The sequence below is a fragment of the Dermochelys coriacea genome, chromosome 2 (assembly GCF_009764565.3).
Source record: "Dermochelys coriacea isolate rDerCor1 chromosome 2, rDerCor1.pri.v4, whole genome shotgun sequence".
NCBI classification, from domain to species: Eukaryota; Metazoa; Chordata; order Testudines; family Dermochelyidae; genus Dermochelys; species Dermochelys coriacea.
This window is the reverse complement of record NC_050069.1, coordinates 203,508,852-203,535,152: the sequence shown is the minus strand read 5'-3', so window position 1 is coordinate 203,535,152 and position 26,301 is coordinate 203,508,852. Positions and strand designations below refer to the sequence as shown.

The 26,301-nt window shown below is 39.8% G+C and overlaps 1 long non-coding RNA gene across 1 annotated transcript in view; it reads left to right on the top strand.

Moving 5' to 3' along the window:
• The window catches only part of LOC122458956, a 154,574-nt gene that overhangs the window by 57,808 nt on the left and 70,465 nt on the right, over positions 1 to 26,301 (top strand). The window lies entirely within an intron of this gene.

Here is a 26,301-nt window from a genome sequence, read left to right as displayed (position 1 = left end):
AAAGCTAAGAGGCCATATGCTCGGGTTGTTGAAAAAATAATACATTTTTATGCAGATATACATTACAGATAGATGTTTTTCTTTTTTTTAGAAAAAAAACTTATTATGCACTTTTGTTAAAATGCTAAGAAGTTCTTGCATACTGAGGATTTTTCAGCAATTTTTTTTTTAAAAAATCTTGTCTAAACTAGTGTTTCACAAAAACATAGAGAGCTATTCACATTAGGCCTGATCCATGTCTGGTGTGAATAGGCATAACTCCACTGATGGTCAATGGAGTTGTATCAATTAAACCAAAGATCGGACCCAAACAAGTCATAAAATTTCTTTCAGTAAAGAAGAAACAACTATCAATGAACCTTTGCAGCTGTTATAACTGCAGCAATTACATTTGGTTATATGATCTAAATTCTCTCTCTCTCTCTGTTTAACCATACTGATTCATCCAGCCCTACTTCTCTAATCACAGTCACTACTAGCATAGGTCAGATATAATTATTCTGTCACTTCTGGGCCTGTGCTTAGAAGGAAGCCCAGACTGTTTCCACTGCTGTCATTAGATCCCTCAGTGCTAATGGGCTTAATTTTCAGAGCTGCTGACCGTCCAAAGCTCCACTGACTTCAAGTGGACCTGTAGATGAAAAGCACCTATGAAAATCAGGTTTTATGCAAATACTTCATTGCTCCGTGTAGAGGAGAACCAACAGGGGGTGAACTGCTGCATGGTTGCAATGGAGCTATAGTGTGGCTGTGGGGCGTGCTGAAGCCAGCAACAGTGAGAGAGGTGCCTGCTGTTTCTTTCAGCAGCAGCCTTTGGAGTTGGTGAAGAGAAATCATGGAGAAGTGAGGATGTATAGACAAAATGAAGAAATATCTTTCTTAGTGTGAAAATGTCTTCTTTCAGGCAAGAAATTGTACTCACTCTGGCTATACTAGCAGATTAGACATCCTCTGCATGTTTTATTATTTGAACTTGTCTCAGAGGCTAAATGAAAAAAGAATAAAAAACAATTGTCCAACAGGAGCATAATTTTCATGTGTACAGAGCTTCATACATAGAAAAAGTGTCAATGACCAAAGTATCCCACCACCCATTAGCAGGGTTGAAAATGTTCTAGCCAACGTTCTTTCAGGTATCCTAGTTAAAAGTGAAAATACAGCAGACTTCATTGCTGTTCCCTGAGGCTGATCTTGAATATCAATGAATTCATGTGCTGTCGTCAGGTTCACTTTATAAAAAATGGGCTCTAGTGGGACTGAGAGACAGAATACAGTTGCCTGGTGCCAAATAATAAGCAAAGAGCTTAAAAATGAAAACATACATTATTTCAAAAAGAACATTGTTAAACACAAATTCTTAGCTTCCTGCTCAACAAAAATAAAAAAAATCCTGACAGCTAGGGCCAAACCCTGCTCCCACTAAAGTCCATGGGAGTTTGGACCCTATACTGAATTTCAGCCGTCATATTGCATTTCATATTGTATAGGAGAGATGGTAAAATAATCTCTGAGTAACCACTAGTAAAATGGAATTATTTTTCTTGTGCACTGAATATTTCCTTATTTAAAATATTTGCTCCATTTTTGTGCTTTAAGATGTCACCCCCTTCATTGTTTCTGTATCAAGCTGTATATACTCAGAGAGCCTTCATCTGATGGGCGCCATGCATTACAGGGAACATATAAAAATGTATCACTCGGCTGTAAATTTGCACATTTTCAGTGACCATTCTCCTCTCTCTACAAATATATTGCCTTTTCCCTTACAATAAATATGTTTTATAATGGCAATATGGTGCTGTAACTTAAGAAGGTGGTGTTGCTCAGCTTTTCTTTGTCATGCAACTCGCACTGTATTCTAACGGCATATGTTACATCTCTGTCATGAATTATTGTTTGAGTATGGCACATTTGTGTCTATATTTAGAAAACAACCTTCTGCTTTTGCAAAAACCCAAGAGCCATGCTAGAATGACCATACTGGATAATGGTTTCTGTATTGTAAAACAGTTCCTTATGGTGCTTCATACTTGGGTTTTGCTTCCTAAATTCTTAATTACCAATCCTTAACTTATATTGGTGTCTGAGGAATAGTGCCTCGTTGTGTTGAAATAACTCTTCAAGCTGTTTCAGTCCATAAGGAAAATATTTTAGGTTGAAAATATACAATTCCAGAAAAAAGAATATATAATTCCCCAAACCCCACAAATGGGGAACAGATGTATGTAAGAATAGGGGACTGTGTATATTTTTAGATTGGCTTTATACAAATCCAATAAAAATATTAAATAAGGAGGAGTGAAATAATATACTTGGGACAAAGGAACCCCCAATTTTTTTGACTTTATGTGTTGCATATACTTCTGAAACTCTGACACCTTTTTCTGTGTTATGCACTTTTAAAGAACTCTGCCAGTATGCATAGACAGCAGGCCTTTTCTTTTCAGAATTGCTGTAGCCTGTGCCAAGAAAACAAATGCACTGTGTTCTTTCTCATGGAGACTTTATTTTTGTTCTTTCCTAATCTAAAATGAGATTGGAAGTAGGTAATTGCTCTTTCTTTATGGGGTAAAAACCATAATTTATAGCTTAAATCTTGAACGACATCGATGCTACAACTTTATCTAGACTCAAAAAGTTTATATTAATACCTTGTCACCCTTTCAGCAGGACTCTTATCCTTATCCTTGACCAGTGCATATTTTCAGGTTGAAAGTTCTTCTGTGCATTGACTGCATCTTTACTTTTGTGTCTGAATAGTTCTAAGCATTTTGATGTGAAGCAAATAATAATTTGAGGTCTCCATAAGCTGGGCTCTCTTAACCAGCTGCTTGCTCTCTTCAAATATAATAAATTATGGAGCTTCCCTGGACTCTTGGTTAGTGGCATGCATTATGGAGCATCTCTGATATGGAAGATGTAGAACTCCTGAGAACTGAAGAAATGATGTGCTCAGAACCTAGCAGTGCAAATGAGAGACCAGAGACCTTCCCAATGCAATACTACCAAAAATAAGAGTGCCTATTGGCAAAAAGAGAACAAGGGTCAGTTTGGACACAGGGAGGTCTGGGACATGTTGGGATTTGTGAAGTTTGAATTGGATTAGAAGATTGGATCAGGGAAGAGTAAAAGCATCCAGTTGGGTTGGAAGGGATTCTGGGGAAACAGGGAATTTTCATAAGACTCAGACTTTATAGGATGTATCAGAACTGAACCTTTTTGAGGTTCAACATTCACTGAGTATTAAATTCTTTTAAAATCATTCTGAAGTTGAATGAGTTCACCACTCATAGCAATTAAAACCAAAGAATGCAAAAGACTTTGAGCAATAATAATTAATATCTGAGATAAATGGCTAGAGAAAAGATTTTACAACTGGCAAGAAAGAAAATGGTTCCCATTTTAAGTATGAAAATCAGCTATAAATGCTTTGTGTACTAATGAAACTCATCAGTGTGTTCAAAGAAAAGGACACACAATACCCACGTCAATTAAAGGTTGCCTTTGATAACAAAACAGAAATATTTACAGATTTGAAGAAGCTGGAGTAGTTTATTAAGACTCTGGATAAAATCAGAATAAGCAGTGAAAAAAATTCACTGACAGATGAAATCAGGGAATTATTATAATTAGCTGAAATAACTGATTTTACACAATGTTGAAAAAATGTTGAAGAATCCAATTGGCTGAATTTGGACTTGGCTCAATGGTTGGAAATAAGAAAGTAGAACTAACATTCAGAAGCTTTAAGTGCACTGATTATCATAAATTTGGATAGTATGAAAGATCTAAAAGAAGCAAGTCTTTATTGTGTACATGGAATTCCAGGAACTTTGAGGTACATGTGAAAGGAATGTTCACCCTCATTTTTTTAAGTGATGGGTGAAGAGAAGGTCATTTTGCTTCATGAGCAATACAGTAAGGCTTTAAGAAACATCAGTCTTTGTAAACACAGATAAGAACACAGTGATACAAAAGAAATCCCAGAGACATTGGGTTATGTTTTCAGATATAATATAGTGCAGTGTGTACAATACATGTGAAAAAGATGGTTAAACCTTGATATTTGTTGTTGGGAAGCCCTATGCTGAATTATTTATTTCTTCATGGGCTTTTCCATGGCACTCATCATGGCATCATCTGAGTGCTTTGGAACATTAATGGATTTATCCTCACAAAACCCCTGTGAGCTAAAGTGGTACTGTTACCATTTTAACAGATGAAAGACTGAGGCATGGAGAAGTTAACGTCTAAAGCGAACACTAATGTTGAGTTCCCAGTTTGAGATGCCTATAATCTGGGGTTTTTTTCAGAGAACTCAACATTTTATTGCACTTTATTTGTTCAGAGCACAGCTCCTGTTGACTTCAGTTACAGCTGTGAGTGCTTAACACTTTTTAAAATCAGACTCCAAGTGTGTTACCTAGCAGCTCTGTGTTCTTGGGGAACCAGAGCCCAGTCCCCAGCCTGTCTGAGCCCAGTCCCCAGCCTGTCTGAGCCCAGTCCCCAGCCTGTTTGAGTCACAAAAGACTTTTTCCCCTGACCCGCAGCCTCTGCTTGAACCAAAGACTTACAAAAAATAATGAAAAGGCAGAGGGGAAGACACCTAAACCCCTGGGATAAGGATGACAGAATTAAGGAAACTCTCCTAGCCTCATTTGCATTGAAGATGGGACAGGGAGGCATCTCCATTAGCATACAGAATGGAGAACAGAGATTCCAAGGCGAGAACTGCACGAAACTCTGGGACCAGAAAAACAGGGAAGCACTGCATGATGGGGGATCTCTGCTCCAGATGTTAATGAACCCTCACCTGCACACACCCAGCTCAGTAGTTATCGGACCAATTCTAGTAATAAAGCCTTTATTGGTATCCAAAATAGTGAAGCTCCTTAATTGCATTGTGAGCTCCCTACAAGGAACACTGCCTATAGCCAGGAATGATCAGCTCCTATTGTCTAGCCTGAACAAAACAACTCCCTAGAGCCATCACATAAACAAATCTAATGTTTTCCCTTGAACCATTGTTATTTCTCTAAAAAAAACCCCCTACCCATTCTCAAGTAAGTGTTCTGATGCCTGGATCCAAAATCTGCATCAATTCCATTTGGACTTCATCTTCCCCTGACTGATCATGCTGGGGGCTCTGCCTGTCTGCAGCACTCTGGATCCTCAGCTACCACCACCACCTGGGACCCCCGATTGATTCAAGCTTCATGAAGTGGTGAGACCCCAGTTCACTCTCTCTCTCTAGATATAGCTTTCTGACCCTGACTTGTGTGATCAGTTATAGTTTTCTAAACCTGACCTTTATCATCAAATTTAAGTTAGATTTAATATTATAAGTGTTTTGTTTGTTTGGCTCCTCTATGGTTATTACCTGGCAATAAAAAACTTTAATGGTTAAGCTGGTTGCTTCTCTCTCTCTCTCGCCCTCCCTCTTCCTCCCAACACTCGGGGCGGGGGGTGGGTTGGTTTCTCATTTGTTCTGCAGCCACGCTCCTCGTACCTAAGATAAAAGATCCCTGCAGTGCCCAAAAATCCTGTGGGGTTTGCTCATCAAATGGGTTACACCAGAACAATTATAATGTGAAAGTGGGGATAGAGACGTGCTGAACCTGGGACATATAAGGGTGACAGATTGAAAGTGCTGCTCATCCCAGCCTGCTCATGCATATTCTATTTCAGTACGGTGTCCATGGCATATGAGGGTGACAGCTTGGAAATGCTGCTTGACCAGCCTATTGAGTCCAGGGACATATAAGGGGTCAGCTTGGGAGTGCTGAACCCAGCCCTGGGGAACCTAGGTCCTGCAGAACAGCGCCATTGGGAGGAAACTTGCAGCAAGGAGAAGTAGAGCTCTGTATGAGAACACAAGTGACACAAGCAGTACATTGATAGAATTACAGAACCCCTATCCTCAGAAGAGTAACCCTAATAAATGAGCATACTGCAAAGTAACGGGCAAATCTGGTGACAGATGTTTCAAATTGGGTACCCAGAATCACCACATAGGAATGCTGACAGAGGCAGGGCTAGAATCCAGTTCTTCAGGGCAGCATTCAATTACCTTAACCATGAGACTATCCTTTCTCTTCCTGCAATCCTGTGTGTTATTCACTACACACCTTCCAGCTTCTGCAACAAATGCTCCATTAGCTCTGATGCAGCCCCTGAGTATAGTCCATCCTGTGCCCAGAATGAGGCATGGGTCCTGTGGAAGGAATAGTATGTGATTATGAATTAAAGACTGTATCAGAGTGCATACGCACAAAGGCCATTTTAATTCTGAATACAAAGGTTTTGAGTGCTTGCCTTTGCAATCTTAATATTCTTTTAATGTAGTTTTTGTAATTTCCTAGTTTGTTTGTTTTTTTAAAGCAAATTAAAAAACAAACACAGAGAAATTTCATATTGACTCACAGGGTTCCTTAGCAGGTTTGGAGCCTTTAGGTCCCCTGTACAGACCTCTATCACCTGAGCTAACAGAGTAACAGGAGTAATAGGTTAGCACCCTCTATGTGGAAAAGCCACTAGAAGGATACAAGACAAGCATTTTGCCAGTGGGTTTCCACAGCTATCTGCTGACAGCAGAAGGATATTGAGACTCGGGAATCCAATGATCTATTCTAGGTTCTATGAGGTGGTTGCTCTAGTGGTAACAGACACTCCTGCCCTTGGTGCTTCCAGCTTGTCTTCATCCCAGTCCCAGTCCCTCCTTTCCCCACTCCTCTCCCAGTCTTAGTCTCTGTTCTTCATACCAGTCGTCTAAAGTCACCCCCATTGGCCATAACATACCTACAACATTTTAAGTACATTGTGGCACCCATGTGGTCTTGAATGAGCTTATGGAACTACCGTGCTTTGGGCTGGTCTTCCCTACGGGGAGATCGATGGTGCTGCAATTGATGATGCAGCAGGGATCGATTTAGTGGGTTTAGTGAAGTGGTTTGAGCATTGGCCTGCTAACCCCAGGGTTGTGAGCTCAATCCTTGAGGGAGCCATTTAGGGATCTGGGGCAAAAATTGGGGATGGGTCCTGCTTTTGAGCAGGGGGTTGGACTAGATGATCTCCTGAGGTCCCTTCCAATCCTGATATTCTATGAAGCATGTGCCTTTCTATGATGACCTGCTAAATCTACTCCAGTTGACCCCTGTACTCCACCTCTCTGAGAAGGGTAAGGGAAGTCAACCAGAGAGTGTCTCCCATCGACACAGTGCAGTGGAGACACCGGGATAAGTTGACCTAAGCTATGTTGACTCCAGCTACATTATTCATGTAACTTAGGTTGATTTACCCCCATAGTGAAGACAAACTCCAAGATTCAAGCCCTTAAAATATGTCACCTTTAGAAGATAAATAGCAGTGAGATGAGAACAGACTTCTTTTTAATATTACATTTACTATTTAGATGGCTTTGGCACATGACTGCTTCATGACAGTCAAATATAGTTTTTCTTTTGTTTAAGTAACAATGTAACCTTGACAGGTTTCAGAGTAGCAGCCGTGTTAGTCTGTATTCGCAAAAAGAAAAGGAGTACTTGTGGCACCTTAGAGACTAACAAATTTATTAGAGCATAAGCTTTCGTGAGCTACAGCTCACTTCATTGGAAGTGAGCTGTAGCTCACGAAAGCTTATGCTCTAATAAATTTGTTAGTCTCTAAGGTGCCACAAGTACTCCTTTTCTTTTTAATGTAACCTTGAGTAAATCATTACAGTGATACTATTTACAATATAACCATTTTACAGGGTGTCATTATTAGCTAACAGAACTCCACCTTTTGCAGTGGCTATACCTGTCTTCAGCATGTTTCTTAGGAAAAATCTGATACGAGAAAACTGAGGACCACTGATAACCCTCATTTCTCCACAGTGGAGGGCTCAGAAGTCTTAATATCTATATAAAAGGCCTGAATGTCTGTGGGGCACTTGTAAATTTGTAAGCTTTTAAATAAAAGTATTTGAGGTCCTTTTGGTGACCTTTGGTAGAGAGGTCACTTTCTAAATTGAGACATTTTTGTACTCAGCAACCCATAGTGAATGAGTATTTTTAGCTATTTCAGAACCAGAACTAAATGTAGTATAAAGTGCTGTAGTCTTTGTGTGAACATTTACTTTTAATTAACAAAGCACAGTTGTGTGCTACCAGAAGTTATGTCTAACCTAGCAGAAACAGGTAACAATAGTTATTGTATTCTTGTATTCTTAGTTAAGTTTCCAAGACACATGGTAACTTTATACCCTGATGCAGAGACAAATTTATTTTATTTGGTTTGAAATGATAAAAGCTCATACTTTTATGTAAAGTGTAATAAAAAGGAAAAGTTGTTGCCATTATCATTAGAAGTAGATTTAACACATTGAGATGAACTGATTGCTTTTGACAGCCCAGAAGATATTTATACTTTCACTGAACTTTTTATGTCAATTTTTCATCACAAAACTATTTACTCTCTGTGGTTCAGCTAGATTTTGACTCCCTTGATTGTTCATATGGGAAGCAGATGATAATGTTCTATTTAATTTTCACTACTCCTCTGTGTGTGGTATATATTTTTGAGTTGCTTGCCAAGACGTATTCTGCTCATATCATATTATTTTAATTCTCTCTTATCCTTAAGTCTGTATTTATTTTTATTAAAAGTAAGAAGCCTTCCCTGAAATACTAAGAACATGGCAGCACAAAAGAAATTCCTTAATAAAAACCAAACACACACACACACACACACCCATAGAAACAAAGACCTGGATAAGTGAAGATTATCTCTCCTGCACTGCTTTGTGATTTTAAGGCTTGATCCAGCACTCAAAACTCCCACTGACTTCTGTGGAGTTCCATATGCCCACTGAAGCTCAGACTAAGGAATGTCAAATTGCACACACCTCCCAAATAGACCTGGGAGAATACTGCAGTACATTTTTAGCAAATGTTTCAATTTTTAAATTAATCTGTTTCAGATATCCTTGTGTCTCTTTTGTTTGTTTTCCCCCAAAATTAAAGAAATTGAGTTTTACCAGCACTAATATTTATTGAAAGAAAATTTCAAAATGGTGTGAATGCATATTTGCAGAAATCAAATTTTAAAATTGTGCACACAAGTATTTGTGCTAGAAAGGCTTTTATATTCATCCAGACAGGGAGTTCAAACAAAACCACATGATTTTACATGACCAATCACAACTAAGCTGGTGGAACACAGGGAGCCTAATGGAACCCCAGAGGTATCAGAAGGTTCTGAGAGAGAGTACTGTGTCTTCCAGCTGACTCCACTATTAGCAGTCGGGTGGGATATTTTGAGGATGCTTTGTCCATAACTATTGTTATAGTAGCTCCTAAATAAACTCTTCATAAGCATTGTTGTCACAGGTTACTATGATATACTGATGACTTGCAAAAAAAATGAGAATTAACTAATTGATAGAACTGGTCAGGAATTTTTCATCTGATTGTTTTTTCACTGAAAAATGCCAACTCACTGAAACCAAAACTGTTTGCAGTAAAGAGTCAGTTTGGACAAATTTCCCAACTCAAAAAAAAAAGTGAGGAGAAAAAAAAGTTTCAAAATTGTCAAAAGGGGAAATTTCAACATTTTCAAAACAAAACATTTTGTTTGAAAAGACTTATTTCAAAATTTAACTTAATTTATACAAAGAAGTTGTTTTTTTAAATGAAATGTTTCAAGACTATTGAAACAAAATGTTTTGATTGACCTGAACCAATTTTTTTTCTGGTTAGTTAGATTTTGACTTTTTGTCCTGAGTTGGAATGGGGAAAATTTTCCAAATCTCAAAAATCATCATGACAGGAAAACCATTTCCTGCCCAGCCTGAAAGATCAGCAGTCATTGTGACTTTACTGGGGATGGTGCAAAGGTGGTGCACAGTATCCTTGGGAAATGCAAGAGAACATGGCCCCATATGGAGGTGACATAAAATCATCTTCTCTCTGCACCTGGCTAGCTACGTTGGCTGTTTCAGAAGGGATGCAGGACCATAGTCTTACCCTCTTGCCAACTACTGTAGAGATACCAGTCTTGTGTAAGCCACAGGGGAATTCCTTTCTCTTCACTCCTCTGCACATTTTATGCTGGGCCAGGCAGTCTTACCCACCCTGAACAGAGATGTGCTGAATTACCCTATTGAAAATAATGGGCCAGATTTTGATCTCGGGTATACCAGCTTCAATGGAATTACTACAGGTTTACACTGGTAGAAGTGGTACCACTATCTGGCTCAATGGTGTTTTACGATAGCTAAGTATGTCTGAAGCAATAGGGATGCATCAACCGTTGATCAAGGAGTGATTTATTCAACCTGAATTTTCTTTAGAATATATCCCCTGTTTCTGTTTAAAGAAAGCAAAGTCTAAACTTATGTCATGCAGAAAGCTTCCAGATTAATGAGAAGAATGACATTTAGATATGATTATATTTAGTACTGTTTTAGTGTGTAAATGATGTTCTAGTTCAATTATTTTTCTGCTTGTGAATTTTAACAAAAAATCTGGTAATAGTTTCCAAGTCCATGGTACCTATAGAAATTGGGCACAGGTGATCATAGTATTAGAGTTTAGTATTTGAGGTAGTGGTTTTCTACTAACATAAAACTTGCAAATATCACTATAATTTTTCATTAAAATGTGATAGCAAATAACCAGTGAAGAAGAATGCAATTTATTTGTGAGAGCACCACAAATGATAGCTGTCTCCAGTATTACGAGCCCCAAACATTCAAAAATCATGATTCCACCTTCCCCTCTCCAAAAAACCCCATGAGATTGGCTTAAAAATCAGTTATGATATTTTAAAAAATATCATAAATGTTGGTACCTTTTTATTTGCTAATGGGTTTTGAGCCTTTAGGCTGCACTTCCTTATCATTTTTAAGCCTTTCTTTGGGCATATGAGGGATAGAAATATTTTTATTTTAAAGGATTTTAAAGCTGAGATTTTCAAACAATATAATTATTCCAGTGTTTTCCTTAAAGCCCCAGATGTTGGAAGTCATGAGACATGCAGTAAAATCACTAGAGTTGTCAGCATTGGTCTCCCTAAACAAAGTCCACTGCACTTCTGGAACCTATTGCCAGGCGCAATGTTACTATAAAAACAGGTCTACTCTGTTGTGGCCCCTTTAAAACCTGACTGAGGGAGGTTATGTGATGAAAGGACTATAAAAGAGTTGCCCTGTGGTTCATCTTCCTGAGTCTCTCCTTGGTGGTCCACAGAACAGGTGTGGGAAGAGACTTAGAAGGACAACTGAAAAGCTGGAGAGAGTACCTCTAGGAAGTGGTGGTGTCTGGCTAAAAAGATAGCAAGAGTGTATGGAAGAAACCCAAGATAAAAGATTATTTGAGTCTTTAGGGCAAAGGGGAGTAAGCTCCATGTCAAGAGGTCAATGGTTGTTATTTCAGGTGTAAGCAGAGTCAGGATGAGCTCCACCCTGACATCTGGTGGTGAGATGTGGCAAGTTGTGGAAAAGAACTTCAGGGGCTGATCTCATTTGCAAAGCCACAACCACCACACCTAGAATGAGCCCATAGCTGCCCAAATGGTCACTTTGGCTGCTGTGGAATCCCCAGTGTCTCTGTTATTGGGGCAGGAAGAATAAATTGTTGTTATCCTCATTATGGGAATCAAGGACAGTGGAACTGTACTTGGCCTTTTGTTATAATGGAGGACTTGCCATCAACTAAGTAGCACTTGCTACTTAGGGCAAGGGACATGGGTTCCAAAACTCTGTGAATTGAGAGAGGCCGGAGGCTGATATTAGTACCTGGTGGTGTGGACCTGAAACATCAATTGCACCTCTGTCTCTCTCCACTGTGGAACATCAGAGCTAATTTTGGGTCTATTAGGAGTCTAGCTACAGGTGAATTCATTTTGGTCTTATGGTGCACCAGCACTGAGGCTCCCACTACTACAAGCTGAAATCACTACAGAGCTAAAATTACTAAGAGCTGAAATCACTGAGCACTGGGTTAAGTAGTGGGAAGCCTGAAGATCTATTGCAGAGCAAAGCAGAGCAGTTCGTGGGATGGCTGGAGAGGCTTGCGGACTGGCTGGCGGAGCAGTTCGTGGGACAACGGGAGCTGCTTAAGGACCGGAGCAGTTTGTGGGATGACTGGTGGAGCGGAGCGGCTCGCGGGGCAGATTGGAATGAAGCCCTATGGAGCTGCAGGGCTTCAGATTATGTAAGGTGCCCCTTACCTCTTCTCCCCCGCACACACAAACATTTTCACCCAGACTGGGGAGTAACACTCTGCAGATGAACTTTTGAGTTCTGGGGCTGGACTTTTGGGTTGTTGGACTTCTTGGACTTTGGATGATTTTTTGGGTTGCTGAACTCAAGAGACGTTTGGGTTGTTGGACTCAAGAACCCGAGGGAAAAGACATGGCCCAATTTGCTGGGGTGGGTCTTTGCCCATGGTTTCGTTGATGACCCCTAGTTGTGATGTTTTCCCAGTTTAATGCTGATGTCGTTTACCTCATGTTATTAAAGATTCTCTGCTACACCAAGACTCTGTGCTTGTGAGAGGGGAAGTATTGTCTCTTTGAGGCATCCAGGGGTGTGTGTAAGATTTTCCCAGGTTACTGGGTGGGCGCTCGAGCCAGTTTTGCATTTGCTTTGATGAGAGGGAACTCCTGTGTACTGAACTCGGCCCTTGCTGCTATTAACTCGGCCTGGCAGAAGGGTAACACAGGTAAAGACTTAAGGCTATGGGGAACAGGAGGAGGACTGTTTGGCCTAGGACAGGTGGTGTTAGCATTAGACCTGGTGAGTACCACTTCTCAGTGTTGCCAACTTTTGAAATTTTAATGAAAGTCATGTGATATCTTGTGGAAAGATTCAACTTCTGTAGACAAGTGTTTGTGTGAAAAGCTCATCTTACTTTTTTTTCTTCTTTTTTTTAAGTAATTTTCAAACCCTCATAATTGCAGAAAAAAGCTTGAAAATGTGACCAGAGTGTAACCTAAAAATTCAAAAACCAGAAGGCAAATAAAAAATTCCCAAAGATGTTGTTTTTATATCTTGTGATGTTTAAGACAATATCTTGATTTTTCAAATTTTATTTAAGGTTCCAAGCTAGAAATTCTTGAAAGGGTGGGAAGCAGCCACCTTTGACTCCCTGTGTCAATGAGGGAGATGAGGTCAGACAAGGGGAGAAAGACAATATTGTCTGGGAAGGCAATGAATCCAGTACCTATGGGGCTGTGAAGGGTTGAAGCAAGTAACTCTTTATAATAGGGAGTAGCCCCAGAGTTGCTTGCATTTGAAAGCTAATGGAGAATGCAAGGTCCAATAACTATGGAGATAAGCTTGGATTGGCTAAGGTCCATAGACTGGGTTTTTAAGGTCAAACTTTTTCCTGATTGGATCCAGTCAGCTGGCATCAGCAGAAGGGGTGAATATGCAGAAATGAGGCTAAATGTCCTCTACTTATTTACAAAAGCAAAAACTGGTAACAGAATAAAGTAAAATCCTCTTTACTTAATGTGAATCTCTGTCTCTAGTGATCAAGTCCTCTGTGTCCAAAGATAATTAGCACTTTATAATGCTAATTATTATAATTATGTCTGTGAAAAAAATCATTAGGGGGTAGGTCTGTTCAATGATTTTCAATTGCCCCCGCTACTCAGAAATAAGGTCACTTTTCGATTAACTTGCTCTATGAGTTCAAAGATGAAAACATATTTACAGACAATTGTTGATTGTTTAGTCTCTCATTTCTAACATCCTGGAAATTATCTGAAAAGCCAAATAAAGAAAAATAAAATATTAGTGTGAGAAAATTACATGAAAACTTTCAGGTTCCAGGGCACTGAGATTAAAGAAATCATTGCATGCTTTGCCATTTCCACACTTTATGCCAAAATAAAATTAGAAAGCTCCCTTATAAATTTTCTTCTACCTTGTTTTTATTCGTATGACCACAACCAATTGGGAGGGGAGGGTTGAGATAAATTTACGAGCAACTGTAGAAAATATAAATGTGGGCCAGTAATAAAAAATTACAAATGGTGTCACCATACTGACTGTAAATTATCAGTTGTATAGTAATTTCCTATTTCCTCCATATCACTAGCACGTCTACAAAAGCTGGTTTAGCAGTCCAAATCCTTTCCACATTGACTTGAAATTGTTTTGCAAATTATATTGTGACCAGTTTACAGGTTCTTATACTCTCACATCTGAAATAATCCAGTTTTCACCTGGTCAAATCTTGTGAATTCAGGCTTTAGGGAAACTGAGAAGAGAATCTGGTGTGAGGGAAATTAGACCAGTTTGGTCAGGAACCAGGGAACTGAGGGTAGGGTGTTGCCCCAGGAGTAGAGTTGAGAGGCCATTAGATGAGAAAGTGGGGGAGATTAGAATAGGTGAGCTGGATTATAGGAGAAGTGGAGGAGAAACTTACTTTGTGAACCCAAGTTTGATCATTTTGGCCTAAATGACCTGCACAAGGCCACACAAGAAGTTAGAAACATAGCCAGGAGTTCCTCAATGCTCAATCTATTAGACAAAGTTGTCTCTCCAAAATAAACAATTTTTTAAACTATCTGGAGATTTTATTGAAGCCTATATTATGTTACTGCTTACAGTCAGATAGACACATAGGGGTTAGAATAAAATATTTTTTTTCCTGACTTTATAAGCTAGATCAGAGAATTCGACTAAAACACAGCTGCTCTTTTGAAGAAACTAAATGAATGTTTCTTTTTAAGTTCAGCTGACTGTCCTGGTCAGATGAGATAGGCTTAGCCAATCAAGGACATAAGAGAAATTCCATGGATTTCTGCCATATGACTTAACCCTTGTTTCATAGTCTCATGAACCAGGCTTGACATAAAATATACCACAAACAATAGCCTGACAAATAAACATATAGTAAAAAAGATCACAGAAAGTTTTTGTTGACAGTTCTCAAGCATGTACAAATTGGAGCAAACAAGTACAGGTTTGCAGAAGCAGTTTGAATTTGAACTAAGGCTGATTGAGTACTTTTGCAGCTTGATTCAAAAAGTTCCTACAGCTCAAGAAGCTGGCATAAATAAAGAAAAGTTATTGAAGAAGAAAACATTGCCTTCCCAAGGTTGTGAAGAAAGATCCTCAATGATAAGGTCTCCATATGGAAATTAGCCCTTCACATGTAATTTGACATCTTAAAAGGAAAAGCTTCCCAGGAGAGAGCAAGATCACTGTTACATAGTTTGAGCTCTTTGAAAGGGAAAGACTCTAGTGAATTTTGAGAAGATGGCCATTTCTATGAATTTTCAAAAGATTATATTTCTTTCTCAGAAAGTGTCAATCAAAAATCTTAATGAAATATCTTTGAAGGCCCTCCTGTCAAGAACGTACACCACTGTTTGGTAAGATGTTGTAGTAAAATACATTGAATCCCAAATATTTATGTTGAAGGGAAAAAAAGTCAGAATGCCAGTCTAGGAGCCAGTTCAGAAAACAGTTTAATTGTCTAAGGTCAGGCTAACCAAGACATAGGATTAACATTATTATACTTCCTTCCTTGTGAATTGGAGGAGGTAGACTGATTTAATTTTGTATTGAGGCCTGTAATAGATTGGGCCTATTTTATAGCACCCTCCTCCTATCAGATCAAGCTTTATTATGCCAGTCTGCTCACTTCCTGAGGCAACCCTCATCTGTGCTTCTCAAGGAATCAGGGAAACTATCTTCAACTGGGGCAGTTTCTTTAATTGCATCTTCTTAACAAACACAATCCTACCCCCTACAGACTCTTACTTCAAAGTCTGTGCAAGCATATCAGTCCCTTACCCAAGTCAGTCTCTCACACCACACCATAACACCATGTAATTCCCATAACAAGATTTCTTGGCTCAGAGCCTCAGTCCCCAAGTGTTCCCCAAACAGTCTCCCCTCATGTATGTTTGGTTTTCTTGAGCAGTTCTTTTCAGCAGTAACTCCAGTAGCAGTTCCTTGGGAGCACCACCAAAAAACTTTTGCTTCCTGGAGGAAGTTGTGGTCCCCTCCTGCTTATTCATGCTGCCGTCTTTTATAAAGGGCAGTTAATTAAGTTCCAACTCTTTCCTCAGGTTTCATTGCAGTAAAGCACATTAGTATGTGCTTAATTTTAAACAACATTGATGGCAATGGAATTACTCATCTGCTTAAAGTTAAGCATATATTTAAGTGCTTTGTTGGATCAGAAGCCATTCATCTAGGGCAAGTCAAATGAGACTCTCCTGCAGTACAAATTAGTTGCAATTCCTCACACTATTATCCTGCCGATATTGAGGTCAGAGAGTGATGTAAGTGCATCAGGCAGTCAGCCATTTAAAATTGCCTTGAGCAATCCTGCGATCCAATTCTGCCTTATTTTTAAACAGCAGAAGGAAGCAAAAGTCAGAGGGTTGCTTTTCTGCTTTTTTAAAAAAATGTCTTTTGTACTTTGACTAGAGTGAAGTAGCTTGTCTAAGCTAGTCTCTCGGTACAATGGAGTTGATGAAAATGAGTCATTTGTGTTGTCAATAACAATAAATTTGTTAAACATGGTATCACATTTAAGCCATGGAATGGAGTGTGTGATTAAAAGAGTACTATCCCTTTAAAGGACAGGCTGGAGCCTGCAACCTGGGGATAATCAAGAAGCTTTGTCCTACTCTACCCTGTGGACTAAGTCATATAAACAAGAGCAGAAGTGGAGCAGGAGAGAGGAGTAAAAGTCAGGTGGACTGCGGTGGGTGGCAGTTGCTCTCTTGGGGACCTGCAGCTGCAGACAATCCTAAACTGACTTAGAGAGTTGGGTATGGACTGTAAATTTAGGAATCCTGAACCAGGGTCATGATGTTTGTTATAATTATTCCTGTCCTGGAAACCTGATTAAAAAGGGACATGGCATTATGTTAAAAATGTGCTGTCATCATCTTGTTTATTGTTGGCCTACCTGGAGAAATGAAGTTGTTGGTTGTTGGCCTACATGGAGAAATGAAGATGAGGTGCAGTGTCACACTGGGCCACAAGGGGAGCACTCAGGGGGTGCCTGCATCTTTACAAGTCACCATGCTTTGAAGCTAAAGATGTCTTGGTTCAGCTGGCTCAGCGCCATTTTTGTCTTCTGAAATGATTTTGCTTTTAAATTCCTGATTCAGAGAAACAAAATGATCAAGAGTTCTGTATCTTTCCAATAACTGACAGAAATCTCTATGGCTGTCCTAAGCATAGACAATTTGTTCCTCTATATATAGGTTTTTACTGTGTAGTCCCTTATGAAAACAAATTCTTAACAGACCAAAATCTTTGTATCCTTAAAGAAAATAAGCATTCAAAAGTATACTTTCTGATAATGAAATGTAATAGACTGTGGGATACTCATCCTAGAGAATTGATAGGAGCTCAACTCTGATAATTTGAGGAATCTGTCTATGTATAGGTTATGAATTCTGTCTGATACTGGGGGCTTTTTATGTGTATCTGTGTCAGACTCGGACTCCATTTTGAATGTGGATCTTGGTACTTTCTCTGGCCTTTTATCTCCATGTCAGACTGAAATCAAGGAATGGTGGCATGAGGCTAACAATAGAGTCATTAAACCATGATGCTGCTCTATTCAAATACAGGCACCCTTGGACAAAGAGTTATCTGTCATCCAGAAGAATCAATCTGTTCAGGTAGGCTGACAACTAAACAATGGATCAGATGCTGATGGACTTTGATCACCAGATGAGGTTGTACAGAGGTGTCAAGTATCAGGGGGAGCCGTGTTAGTCTGTATCCACAAAAACAGCAAAGAGTCTGGTGGCAGCTTAAAGACTAACAGATTTATGTGATCATAAGCTTTTGTGGGTAAAAAACCACTTCTTCAGATGCATGGAGTGAAAATTACAGATGCAGGCATTCATAATGACACATGAAGAGAAGGGAGTTACCTCACAAATGGAGAACCGGTGTTGACAGGGCCAATTCAATCAGGGTGGATGTAATCCACTTCCAATCCCTGTAGCAAACCTCATTGCCTACTCTGTCCCCATTTCTACTTTAGTGACACCGTCAGAGGACCCAACCACATCAGCCACGCCATCAGCGGCTTATTCACCTGCACGTCTACTAATGTTATATATGTTATATATGCCATCATGTGCCAGCAGTGCCTCTCTGCCGTGTACATTGGCCAAACCTGGACAGTCCCTACGTAAAAGAATAAATGAACACAAATCGGACATCAGGAATGGTAACATACAAAAGCCAGTAGGAGAAGACTTCAATCTTCTTGGACATTCTATAACAGATTTAAAAGTAGCTATACTTGAACAAAAAAGTCAGTAACAGAATTTAAAGAGAAACAGCAGAACTAAAATTCATTTGCAAATTTAACACCATTAATTTGGGATTGAATAGGGACTGGGAGTGGCTGGCTCATTACAAAAGTAGCTTTGCCTCTCCTGGAATTGACACCTCCTCATCTATTATTGGGAGTGGACTACATCCACCCTGATCGAATTGGCCGTCAACACCAGTTCTCCACTTTTGAGGTAACTTCTTTCTCTTCATGTGGCATTATATAATGCCTGCATCTGTAATTTTCACTCCATGCACCTGAAGAAGTGGTTTTTTACCCACAAAAGCTTATGCCCAAATAAATCTGTTAGTCTTTAAGGTGCCACTGGACTCTTTGTTGTTGTTGCTGTACAGAGGGTTACCTGACAAAGGAGACGGAGATGGGAGATTATAAAAGAAAGGGTTTATCTCCAGACATTTGGAGAAGAGACAAGAAGCTTGAGCAGGGGAATAGAAGGGCACTGATTCCAGAGGTCAGAATCCATGAGAGAGTCTACAACACTACTCAGAGGACTCTGTCCTTGCCCAGAGAACTTTCCAGAATAGTGAGGAAATACATATAGGTATATTCATGGAGACCTGAGAGAAGGATTGGAATTTGGGGGGAGCATGGGCTGTTATAGCAGGGATAAAGGAGAGACAAGACAGAACCTACGTGGGAGTATCAAATCAGTATCTTAGATGTTTGTATACTAAGAAGTATGGGGAATAAGCAGGAAGAATTAAAAATGCTAGTAAATAAACAGAACTATGACATAATTGGCATCATAGAGACTTGGTGGGATAATACACATGGCTGGAATATTGGTATAGAAGGGTACCGCTTGCTCAGGAAAGTCAGGCAGGGAAAAAAGGGAGGACGTGTTGCCTTATATATTAAAAATATATACACTTGGATTGAGGTTGAGATGGAAATAGGAGACAGATTTGTTGAAAGTCTCTGGATAAAGAGGATAAAAGGGGGTAAAAAACAAGTGTGATGTCATGGTAGGGGTCGACTACAGACCACCTAACCAGGAAGAAGAGATCGATGAGGCTTTTTTTAAACCACTAACAAAATCATCCAAAGCACAGGACTTGGTGGTGATAGGGGACTTCAACTACTCAAACATCAGTTGGGAAAATAACACAGCATGGCACAGACTATCCAATGAGTTCTTGGAATGTATTGGAGACCATTTTTTATTTCAGAAGGTGGAGAAAGCTACTAAGGGAGAGGCTGTTCTAGACATCATTTTGATAAATAGGAAGGAACTAGCTGAGAATTTGAAAGTGGAAGGCAGCTTGGGTGAAAGTGATCATGAAATGGTAGAGTTCATGATTCTAAAGAATGGTAGGAGGGAGAACAGCAAAATAAAGACAATGGATTTCAAGGAGGCAAACTTTAGCAAACTCATGGAGTTGATCCCATGTAAGATCCCATCGGAAGCAAGTCTAAGGAGAAAAACCATTGAAGACAGTTGGCAGTTTTTCAAAGACACATTATTAAGGGTACAAGAGCAAAGTATCCCATTGCCTAGGAAAGATAGGAAGTATGGGAAGAGACCACTCTGGCTTAACCAGGAGATCTTCAAAGATCTAAAAATCAAAAAAGTGTCCTACAAAAAGTGGAAGCTAGGTCAAATTACAAAGGATGAATATAAACAAATAATACAAGTATGTAGGTACAAAATTAGAAAGACCAAGGCACAAAACAAGATCAAACTAACTAGAGACATAAAGGGTAACAAGAAAACATTTTACAAATACATTAGAAGCAAGAGGAAAACCAAGGACAGGATAGGCCTGTTAATCAATGAGGGGGGAAAATATGGTAATGTGGTAATGGCAGAGGTGCTTATTGACTTGTTTGTTTCGGTTTTCACCAAGAAAGTTGATGGTGATTGGACATCTAACATAGTGAATGTCAGTGAAAATGAGCTAGGATCAGAGACTAAAATAGGAAAAGAACAAGTTAAAAATTACGTAGACAAATTAGATGTCTTCAAGTAACCAGGGCCTGATGAAATGCATCCTAGAATACTCATGGAGCTGACTGAGGAGATATCTGAGCCATTAGCGATTATTTTTGAAAAGTCATGGAAGACGGGAGAGATTCCAACAATGGAAAAGGGAAAATATAGTGCCAATCTATAAAAAGGGAAATACGGACAACCCAGGGAATTACAGACAAGTCATCTGAACTTTTGTACCTAGAAAAAAGATAATGGAGCAAATAAGTAAGCAATCAATTTGCAAACATCTAGAAGATAATAAGGTGATAAGTGGCAGTCAGCATGGATTTGTCAAAAACAAATCATGTCAAACAAACCTGATAGCTTTCTTTAACAGGGTACAGAGTAGCAGCTGTGTTAGTCTGTATTCGCAAAAAGAAAAGGAGTACTTGTGGCACCTTAGAGACTAACAAATTTATTTGAGCATAAGCTTTTGTGAGCTACAGCTCACTTCATCGGAGCTGTAGCTCACGGAAGCTTACGCTCAAATAAATTTGTTAGTCTGTAAGGTGCCACAAGTACTTCTTTTCTTTTAACAGGGTAAAAATCCTTGTGGATCGGGGGGAAGAGGTAGACATGGTATATCTTGAATTTAGTAAAGCTTTTGATACTATCTCACATGACCTTCTGATAAACAAACTAGGGAAATGCAACCTAGATGGAGCTACTATAAGGTGGATGCAAAACTGGCTGGAAAATCATTCCCAAAGAGTAGTTATCAGTGGTTCACAGTCATGCTGGAAGGGCATAACGAGTAGGGTCCCACAAGGGTCAGTTCTGGGTCCGGTGTTTTCAATATCTTCATCGATGATTTAGATAATGGTATAGAGAGTACACTTATAAAGTTTGCAGCTGATACCAAGCTAGAAGGGGTTGCAAGTGCTTTGGAGGATAGGATTAAAATTCAAAATGGTCTGGACAAACTGGAGAAATGGTCTGAAGTAAATAGGAAGAAATTCAATAAGGACAAATGCAAAGTACTCCATTTAGGAAGGAACAATTAGTTGCACAAATACAAAATGGGAAATGACTGCCTAGGAAGGAGTACTGCAGAAAGGAATCTGGGGATCATAGTAGACCATAAGCTAAATATGAGTCAACAGTGTAACACTAAAAGAAAAGGAGTACTTGTGGCACCTTAGAGACTAACAAATTTATTAGAGCATAAGCTTTCGTGAGCTACAGCTCACTTCATCGGATGCATTTGGTGGAAAAAACAGAGGAGAGATTTATATACACACACACAGAGAACATGAAACAATAGGTTTATCATACACACTGTAAGGAGAGTGATCACTTAAGATAAGCCATCACCAACAGCAGGGGGGGGAAGGAGGAAAACCTTTCATGGTGACAAGCAGGTAGGCTAATTCCAGCAGTTAACAAGCATATCAGAGGAACAGTGGGGGGTGGGGTGGGAGGGAGAAATACCATGGGGAAATAGTTTTACTTTGTGTAATGACTCATCCATTCCCAGTCTCTATTCAAGCCTAAGTTAATTGTATCCAGTTTGCAAATTAATTCCAATTCAGCAGTCTCTCCTTGGAGTCTGTTTTTGAAGCTTTTTTGTTGAAGTATAGCCACTCTTAGGTCTGTGATCGAGTAACCAGAGAGATTGAAGTGTTCTCCAACTGGTTTTTGAATGTTATAATTCTTGACGTCTGATTTGTGTCCATTCATTCTTTTACGTAGAGACTGTCCAGTTTGGCCAATGTACATGGCAGAGGGGCATTGCTGGCACATGATGGCATATATCACATTGGTAGATGCGCAGGTGAACGAGCCTCTGATAGTGTGGCTGATGTGATTAGGCCCTATGATGGTATCCCCTGAATAGATATGTGGACAGAGTTGGCAACGGGCTTTGTTGCAAGGATAGGTTCCTGGGTTAGTGGTTCTGTTGTGTGGTGTGTGGTTGCTGGTGAGTATTTGCTTCAGATTGGGGGGCTGTCTGTAAGCAAGGACTGGTCTGTCTCCCAAGATCTGAGAGAGCGATGGCTCGTCCTTCAGGATAGGTTGTAGATCCTTGATGATGCGTTGGAGGGGTTTTAGTTGGGGGCTGAAGGTGATGGCTAGTGGCGTTCTGTTGTTTTCTTTGTTGGGCCTGTCCTGTAGTAGGTGACTTCTGGGTACTCTTCTGGCTCTGTCAATCTGTTTCTTCACTTCAGCAGGTGGGTACTGTAGTTGTAGGAATGCATGATAGAGATCTTGTAGGTGTTTGTCTCTGTCTGAGGGGTTGGAGCAAATGCGGTTATATCGTAGCGCTTGGCTGTAGACAATGGATCGAGTGGTATGATCTGGATGAAAGCTAGAGGCATGTAGGTAGGAATAGCGGTCAGTAGGTTTCCGATATAGGGTGGTGTTTATGTGACCATCGCTTATTAGCACCGTAGTGTCCAGGAAGTGGATCTCTTGTGTGGACTGGTCCAGGCTGAGGTTGATGGTGGGATGGAAATTGTTGAAATCATGGTGGAATTCCTCAAGAGCTTCTTTTCCATGGGTCCAGATGATGATGTCATCAATGTAGCGCAAGTAGAGTAGGGGCATTAGGGGATGAGAGCTGAGGAAGCGTTGTTCTAAGTCAGCCATAAAAATGTTGGCATACTGTGGGGCCATGCGGGTACCCATCGCAGTGCCGCTGATTTGAAGGTATACATTGTCACCAAATGTGAAATAGTTATGGGTCAGGACAAAGTCACAAAGTTCAGCCACCAGGTTAGCCGTGACAGTATCGGGGATACTGTTCCTGACGGCTTGTAGTCCATCTTTGTGTGGAATGTTGGTGTAGAGGGCTTCTACATCCATAGTGGCTAGGATGGTGTTTTTAGGAAGATCACCAATGGACTGTAGTTTCCTCAGGAAATTGGTGGTGTCTCGAAGATAGCTGGGAGTGCTGGTAACGAAGGGCCTGAGGAGGGAGTCTACATAGCCAGACAATCCTGCTGTCAGGGTGCCAATGCCTGAGATGATAGGGCATCCAGGATTTCCAGGTTTATGGATCTTGGGTAGCAGATAGAATACCCCAGGTCGTGTCTCCAGGGGTGTGTCTGTGCAGATTTGTTCTTGTGCTTTTTCAGGGAGTTTCTTGAGCAAATGCTGTAGTTTCTTTTGGTAACTCTCAGTGGGATCAGAGGGTAATGGCTTGTAGAAAGTGGTGTTGGAGAGCTGCCTAGTAGCCTCTTGTTCATACTCCGACCTATTCATGATGACGACAGCACCTCCTTTGTCATCCTTTTTGATTATGATGTCAGAGTTGTTTCTGAGGCTGTGGATGGCACTGTGTTCTGCATGGCTGAGGTTATGGGGTAAGCGATGCTGCTTTTCCACAATTTCAGCTCGTGCACGTCGGCGGAAGCAGTCTATGTAGAAATCCAGGCTGCTGTTTCGACCTTCAGGAGGAGTCCACCCAGAATCCTTCTTTTTATAGTGTTGGCAGGAAGGTCTCTGTGGGTTAATATGTTGGTCAGAGGTGTGTTGGAAATATTCCTTGAGTCTGAGACATCGAACATAGGATTCTAGGTCACCACAGAACCGTATCATGTTCGTGGGGGTGGAGGGGCAAACTGTTCCTCTGATATTCTTGTTAACTGCTGGAATTAGCCTACCTGCTTGTCACCATGAAAGGTTTTCCTCCTTCCCCCCCCCCTGCTGTTGGTGATGGCTTATCTTAAGTGATCACTCTCCTTACAGTATGTATGATAAACCCATTGTTTCATGTTCTCTGTGTGTGTGTATATAAATCTCTCCTCTGTTTTTTCCACCAAATGCATCCGATGAAGTGAGCTGTAGCTCACGAAAGCTTATGCTCTAATAAATTTGTTAGTCTCTAAGGTGCCACAAGTACTCCTTTTCTTTTTGCGAATACAGACTAACACGGCTGCTACTCTGAAACCAGTGTAACACTGTTTCAAAAAAAGTGAATATCATTCTGGGATGTATTAGCAGGAGTGTTGCAACTAAGACTTGAGAAGATTGGACTAGATGACCTCTCGAGGTCCCTTCCAGTCCTATGATTCTATAATTATTTTGCCTAGATCTGTGCATTTTCCATGCTATACAGATAGCATAGAAGTAAGCCTGGGGAGTGTCCGGCCAGGGGGAGCTCTACTAGGGCTGTGTGTGTGTAACACCATCAGTTCAGTTATAGACAAAGCATTAGAAAACATACAGTTGATTCAGAACCAATCTTCGTTTATAAGGAGTGTGAACTAGATGATGTGATAAGTCATTTTTGTTTCTAACAGATATGCAGGAGCATGAGGTTTGGACAGAAACATCCTGCAGGAGAGGATCTATTAACTGGGATTCTCTATATCCTAGTAAAGAGGAAAGGATAGAAGTTGATAAAGTATAGGTAGGAACTGAAGAGAAACAGTCAAATGAAAAAGAGTCCCATTCAATTAAATCACATGAAGGCAGATAACTAAAAAGGTGACAAATTTTATAAGTGCTTGTCTACAAATGTGAGAAGTCTAAATACTATGATGGGTGAACTTGAGTGCCCGGTATTAAATGAGGATATTGATATAATAGGCATCACAGTAACTTGGTTGATGACAATCAATTGGACTCTGTAATACCATGGTACAAAATATATAGGAATGACAGATCATGCTTGTGTGGGAGTGGCATGATGTGTGAAAGAAAGCATAGAGTCAAACATGGTAAAAATCTTAAAGGAATCAAACTGTAGAATTGCTATGGATAGAAATTCTATGCTTGAACAATAATAGTATAGCAGTAGGACTATACTATTGACCACCTGGTGGTTAGTGATGGTGATTGTGAAATGTTTAAGGAGATTAGAGAAACTATAAAAATAGAAAACTCAGTAATAATGGGGGATTTCAAGAATCCCCATGTTAATTGGGTTCATGTCATCTCAGGTTGGGATGCAGAAATAAAGTTTCTATTTACCATTAGTGACTGCTTTTTTGAGCAGCTAATCCTGGAACCCACAAGGGGAGAGGCAATTCTTGCTTTAGACCTAAAGGGAGCATGGGATCTGGCCCAAGAGGTGAATGTAGCTGAACCACTTGGTAATAGTGACCATACTGTAATTAAATTTAACATCCTTCTGGAGGAGGGAAATACCAAAGAAACCCAGCACAGTAGCATTTAACTTCAAAAAGGGGAACTACACAATGAGGAAGCTAGTTAAATGGAAATTAAAAGAAACAATCACAAGAGGGGAAACACCTGCAAGCTGCATGGAAACTTTTTGAAAAACACCATATTAGAGGCTCAAATTAAATATATATCCCAAATTAAAAAGAATTGTAAGAGGACCAAAACAATGCTACCATGGCTAAACAGAGTAAAAAAAGTGGCTAGAGGCAAAAAGGCCTCCTTTAAAAATTGGAAGCAAATACTACTAAGAAAAAATAGAAAGTAGCATAAACTCTGGAAAGCCAAGTGTAAAAGTATAATTAGGCAAGCCAAAAAAGAACTTGATAAGAGGGAAGGTCCTCTCATAGATCTGTAACTGGTTAAAAGACAGGAAACAAAGGATAGGAATAAATGGTCAGTGGTGGGGGTAAATAGCTATGTCCCCCAGGAGTCTGTATTAGGACCAATGCTGTTCAACATATTCAGAAATGATCTGGAGAAAGGAGTAAACAGTAAGGAAGCAAAGTTTGCAGATGATACAAAATTACTCAAGATATTTAATCCAAAACTGGACTTTGAAGAGTTATAAAGGGATCTCACAAAACTGGGTAACTGGGCAACAAAATGGCAGATGAAATTCAATGTTGATAGATTGGAAAACATAATCTCAACTACACATATAAAATGATGGGGTCTAAATTAGCTATTACCATTCAAGAAAGACATTTTGGAATAATTGTGGTTAGGTCTCTGAAAATATCCTCTCAACCCACAGCAGCAGTCATAAAAGCTAACAGAATGTTAGAAACCACTAGGAAAGATTAGATAATAAGAGTAAATATCATAATGCCATTATTTAAATCCCTGGTATGCCCACATCTTGAA